The sequence below is a fragment of the Scyliorhinus torazame genome, chromosome 5 (genome assembly GCF_047496885.1).
Source record: "Scyliorhinus torazame isolate Kashiwa2021f chromosome 5, sScyTor2.1, whole genome shotgun sequence".
NCBI lineage: Eukaryota > Metazoa > Chordata > Chondrichthyes > Carcharhiniformes > Scyliorhinidae > Scyliorhinus > Scyliorhinus torazame.
In genome coordinates this window covers 74,941,288-74,947,566 of record NC_092711.1, presented here as the reverse complement: position 1 = coordinate 74,947,566, position 6,279 = coordinate 74,941,288, and the positions used below count along the sequence as shown (strand labels likewise).

The 6,279-nt window shown below is 46.7% G+C and overlaps 1 long non-coding RNA gene across 1 annotated transcript; it reads right to left on the bottom strand.

The window, feature by feature from the left end:
- LOC140418498 (uncharacterized) lies at window positions 1-4,089 on the bottom strand. The gene is made up of 2 exons (XR_011945085.1): window positions 3,332-4,089; window positions 1-2,187 (listed from the first exon to the last, which is right to left on the bottom strand). It is a non-coding gene; the product is annotated as an uncharacterized lncRNA (long non-coding RNA).
- Between the last annotated feature and the right edge of the window lie 2,190 nt (window positions 4,090-6,279).

Sequence of the window (6,279 nt, the reverse complement as noted above, 5' to 3'; positions counted from 1 at the left end):
TCAGGACATAAACATTGTTTATTGGTTACAAATTACCCATTTATCTGGGCTCACATACCCTTTCTTGTCATAGAATCCCTACATTGCAGAAGGAGGCCATTCAGCCCATTGAGTCTGTACCGATGCTCCGAAACAGCACCCTACCTGGGCCCACTCCCCTGCCCTATCCCTGTAACCCCACCCAACCTGCACATCTTTGGACACTAAGGGGCAATTTAGCACAGCCAATCCCAGCTAACCTGCACTTTGAACTAAATCCAAATCATGTTGAAATATAATCAGATTTATCCAGCAGTTCAGCACTAATGGGCAGAGATATTTCACAAAACAAAGATCCCACAGGATATTCAGTAATTCACTGTAAATCAGCACTAATGGATGCTGAGTGTTCATTACAGCAGGACCAGAGTCTGAGGTGAGAAATCGGTGAGTTTACTTTCAGAGTAATTCCTTCAATGTCTGATAAGTTAGGTGTCTATCACATAGCTTAAACCTAATGATTACAAACATTCAGAGCATACACGGCCTTATCCTCAAGTTACAGAACAGACTTTCCCCTGTCAATATGCAGCTGCAGGATTGGACTGAGATCTGTTTATTGTTCATGTTCAGTTCAATGCAAATTTAAAACAAGGTTTGCGGAGATGATGTTCTATTCACACATGAATGAGAAATGCTGTGGGGCACACACCAAGTCCAATAGGGCTGCTTTACATCAGAAATAAACTCCAACTATCAGAATAAACAGTCCTGGATGTGATTAACAGCAGCAATAACAGCAGAATCACACCCCTGTAATCACTGGTGAACTCGCTGGTGTCTCAGCAGGTTGTATGACCGGGTAAATCCCTTCCGGCACATGGAACAAGTGACTGGCTTCTCTTCGCTGTGAACCTGCTGGCCTCAGCAGAGTGGATGACCGGGTAAATCCTTTCCCACACTGTGCAGGTGAATGGTCTGTCTCCAGAGTGATTACGCTGCTGTATAAGCAGAAGTTTTCTGCTTTTAAAGCTCTTCTCACAGTCAGGACATTTAAACGGTTTCTCAGTCATGTGAACATGCTGGTGTGCAGTGAGATGGGATAAACAACTGAATCCCTTCCCACACACATGGCAGGTGAACGGCCTCTCCCCAGTGTGAATTCGCTGGTGTACAGTGAGGTCGCCTGTTCTCCTGAACCCAGTCCCGTAGTGAGAGCACCTGAACGGTCTCTCGTCAGAGTGAACACGCTGATGGTGCTGCAGTTCCTCAGAACTTTTATAGCACTTCCCGCAATCGGGGCATTTAAACGGTCTCTCTTCACCGTGAACATGTTGGTGTTTCTGCAGGTTGGATGACCGATTAAATCCCTTCCCACATTCAGAGCAGGTGAACGGCCTGTCCCCAGTGTGAATGTTCTCATGTGCCACAAGGTGGAAAGATGTCCTGTACCCCTTCTGGCAGTGAGAGCAGCTGAACGGTGTGGAATCGGTGTGAATGTAGTGGTGCTCCCTCAGTGTGCGTGGACTTATAAAACTCTTTCCACAATCAGAGCATTTAAACTCTCTCTTGTTGGTGTGAACTCGCTGGTGTGACTGCAGGGCAGAGAAATCAGTGCTTCCCTTCCCACACACAGAGCAGGTGAACGGCCTCTCCCCTGTGTGAATGTGCCAATGTATCAGCAGGGCCGATGACTGAGTAAATCCCTTTCCACATTCGGAGCAGGTGAACTATATCGCCCTGCTGTGAATGCACTGGTATCAACAGGCCAGCTGATTGAGTAAATCCCTTCCCCCACACGGAGCAGGTGAACTGCCTCTCCCTGTTATGAATACGCTGGTGTATCAACAGGCCAGCCCACTGAGTGAATCCCTTCCCACACACTCAGCAGGTGAAACATCTCTCTCCAGTGTGAGTGCGCCGGTGACTTTCCAGGTCAACTGGATAATGGAATCCTCTCCCACAGTCTTCACATTTATACGGTCTTTCCCCGGTGTGACTGTGCTTGTATCTCGTCAGGCCAAATGAACGGTTGAAACCTTGTCCACACACAGAACACATATGCAGTTTTACCCCATGGTGAACGGTGCTTTTTCCTTCCATGTTCAAAAGCTGATGATATTCAGATCCTGGAGAATCGAATGACTGAGTCAGATCTTGACCTGATCTTTGATTTACGATTGTCTGTAATTTCTCATCTTCTAATACCTTCAAAAATGAATTGAAAACAGAAAGAGGGAAACATGAGAGACAAGCCACAAAAACACAAAGGTAAGTTGTGAAATTGAGCTGAACATATCTGGTAAATTGTGGGGTTGGAACTAAGGTGAAGTGGATAACAAAGTTGCTGGAATTGTTTCAAATGTTCACTAACATACTTCCAAAGATTTTATTTTGAAAATCTATATAAAACCTGCAATAAAATAAAATCCAAGCCCACTGCCACCGAAAAGGATAAGGGCAGCAGACATTTGGGGGAAAAAACACCACCTGGAAATTTCCCTCCAAACCACTCACCACCCTGACAAGGAGATATATTGCCATTCCTCCAGGAAAATCCCGAATTCCCTCCCTAACAACACCGTGAGTGTTCCTACACAACATTGACTGCAGCAGTTCAAGAAGGCAACTCACCAGCAACATCTCAAGGGCAACCAGGGATTGGCAATAAATGCTGGCTGAACCAGCCGCACCCACCTCCCATGAATGCATTTTTAAAACTGACCTGGAATATCCACGCAAATACAATCCTGACAGTAACTTGGTGCAATAGAACCAAGAATTCCTATAGTGCAGAAGGAGGCTACTCGACCCATCAAGTCTGCACCTGCCCTCTGCAAGAGCACACTACCTAGGCCCACTTCCCTGCCCTATCCCCGTAACCCCAGATAAATTGACATCCCTGGACAAAGGGACAATTTAGCATTGCCAGTCCACCTAACCTGCACATCTTTGGACTGTGGGAGCAAACCAGAGCACCCAGAGGCAAGGCACGCAGACATGGGGATAAAGTGCAAATTCCACACAGTCACCCAATGCCGGAATTGAATTTGAGTCTCTGGCACTGTGAGGTAATAGTGCTTACCATTGTATCACCAAAATGCTTCACTCAGTCACCCCACCTTCTGCGTTTGCATTGGACTCTGTCATTGCTGCTGTTTTGGAAAACTTTGGGGCATTTGAAATTCTCCACCAATTATCACTCCATCTTACAGGAATTGAACCCACGCTGTTGGCCTTATTTTGCATCACAAACCAGCTATCTAGCCCACTGAGCAAAACCAGTTATATAGCCCCTGTATAGTCACCTGAGGAAGGAGCAGTGCTCCGAAAGCTAGCGTTTGAAACAAACCTGTTGGACTTTAACCAGGTGTTGTGAGACTTCTTACTGTGCTCACTCCAGTCCCACGCCGGCATCTCCACATCATCACTCCATCTTTCTGATGGATAATGAAGGGTCTGTGCACATGGGTTTATTACTTGGTTCCTAATTTTATAAATTTCCCATTTTCTCCCAATATCCACATCACAGCAAAAAAGATCACGACTAACTAATTAGTATTTTTGATTAGTATTTCCAGCTTTGACAAAAGGTCACCTGGACTCGAAACGTCAGCTCTTTTCTCTCCCTACAGATGCTGCCAGACCTGCTGAGATTTTCCAGCATTTTCTTTGGTTTTAGTATTTTCGATGCCGGGTGTTTACCCAGCATTCCCCGCGGCAGTGAATGTCCCCTCTTCACGCCAGAGGAATAGGAATAGGCTGCGCATATGCAGTGTAAGTAATGGCGAGGGGGAGGGTCGCTCTTTTGTCGTCTGCAGTGGGAAGGATGTGGAAACTCTGAGGGAACAATGGGGCCGGATCTGGATAGGGAGGGTTTCTAAACACCCGGTGAGGGCCTCAAACCCTGAATGAGACTCTGCAGATCCCGCGTTTCCAGCTCCGGGTCTTTTTTCCCCAGACCCAGCTTCTGGCTAATGGTCGCCATCTTGTTTCAGGGCGGAGTGCATGCGCTGTAGCCTTAAGACGCAGAGTAGGCGGAGCTACAGGTTTCTGTTCTCACCGGGTCCTAGTGTCCGGGGCCGAATTGTTGATAGCACGTTTTTAAACATATTTCCCACTTAACGGGTTGCGCTTGATGTTCGCGGCCTAGAGGGGTATTTGGGTCATATAATTTTATTTTAAAAAATAAATTTAGAGCACCCAGTTCTTTTATTCCAATTAAGGGGCAATATAGCCCCAATTCAGCTCCCCTTTCAGCTTTGACAAAGAGTCATCGGACTCCAAACATTAGCTCTTTTCTCTCCCTACAGATGCTGCCAGACTTGCTGAGATTTTCCAGCATTTTCTCTTTCGTTTCAGCTTCCCTTTCTTTTGAGACTCACGCAGACACGGGGAATATGTACAAACTTCACACAGATAGTGACCAGGGGCTGGGTTCGAATCTGGGTTCTCGGCACCGTGCTTCCCACTTTGGGCCTTATATTTATTTTCAGTGAAAGGTTACAGCCCCTAATAATAACCTTTTATTGTCACAATTATGAAGCTACTGTGAAAAGCCCCTAATCGCCACATTCCGGCACCTGTTTGGGTAAGCTGGTACAGGAATTGAACCCGCACTGTTGGCCTTATTCTGCATCACAAACCAGCTATCTAGCCGACTGAGCTAAACCAGCTATATAGCCCCTGTATGGTTACCTGAAGGAGCTGCTTCTCCATTTGGTTTTGCACTTCAACCTCACACTACTAATCACTGCCTGCCCAGTGTGGAGGGGACTGAATAAGTCAGAGGATCTGCTCCTGGACCTGCTTTTGGGCCTGATTAAAGCAGCAGCCTGTAGATCGGCAGGGGGGTAACTCTGGCTGTCGGCCCCTCTTCTGTGGTCTTGTCGGTCCCTGGGTTGTCCTGGAGAGGGGGCATGCGGTGTCTAGCGGAACACTTGAGACCTTCCACACTGGTGGCCACCTCAGGGTGCAGAATGTCCCATAGACACTGGAAACAACATTCTGGTGTAGTTGAGAAGGAAGTTTGATTGGACCACAAGTTTGGGGAAACAAGAGAGAAACAAAATTCATAGAAACTGGAATTGTTGGTTCTAAATTTCTATCCTGTACAAATGGGAATACTGACACTGTCAATGTCTTTTACAAGGCACAAGAGGTCGTTGATTTGCAGATGGGAAACTCAAACCAAACATCATATCGAGATCTGACAGAGTCACTTAATTCATGAGGACCTGAATATCATCGGTCTTTGAATGTGGAAGGAGAAATATTTGTCTGTTCTGTCTGTGGGAAAAGATTTCAAACATCAGTGTGACAGGAAAAGCCCCGAGACCCACACACACCTGAGTGAGAGTGTTCCAGTGAACTGACTGTGGAAAGAGTTTTAACCAGTTACACAGCCTGAAACAAACATCACCCCATTCACTGTAGGGAGAAACACGTGTTCTGTTTGTGGACGAGGTTTCCACTGATCATCCAACCTGGATGGACACAACAACACTGACGCCACTGAAACCGTGGAAATGTGGGGACTGTGGGAAGGGATTCAATTACCCATCCCTGCTGGAAATGCGTTGACGCAGTCACACTGGAGAGAGGCCGTTCACCTGCTCCATGTGTGGGAAGGAATTCATTCAGTCATTCCACCTGCTGACCCACCAGCAAGTTCATATTGATGAGTGGCTGTTTAACCAGTCAGACTGTGATAACTCTAAATTCTCCGAGGACCTGGTCAAGCACCAGGTTGTTGGCACTGAGAGACAGTTCAGTTGCTCTCACTGTGGGAAGCTATTCAAACGATCACAGATTCTCATTGAACACGAACGCACTCACACTGGGGAGAGACCATTCACCTGCTCTGTGTGTGGGAAAGGATTCACACGATCATCCCACCTCGCTACTCACAGATTGGTTCACAGTGATAACAGACCTTTCAAATGTACTGAATGTGAGAAGAGTTATAAAACCACAAATGATCTGCTGATACACCAGCGGGTTCACAACGAGGAGAGGCCGTTCAGATGTACAGTGTGTGGGAAGGGATTTACTCAGTTATCTGGCCTCCAGAAACACCAGCGAGTTCACACAGGGGAGAGGTCATTCACCTGCTCTTTATGTGGAAAGGGATTCATTTATTTAACCAGCCTCCGATCACACCAACTTGTTCACTCGGATAAGAAACCTTTCAAATGTTCTGAATGTGAGAAGAGCTTTAAAATCACATGACGGCAGCATTGCTGCAACAGCCTCAGTACTCAACACCGACAACTGCCAATCTCCAGACGCAATTCTGCA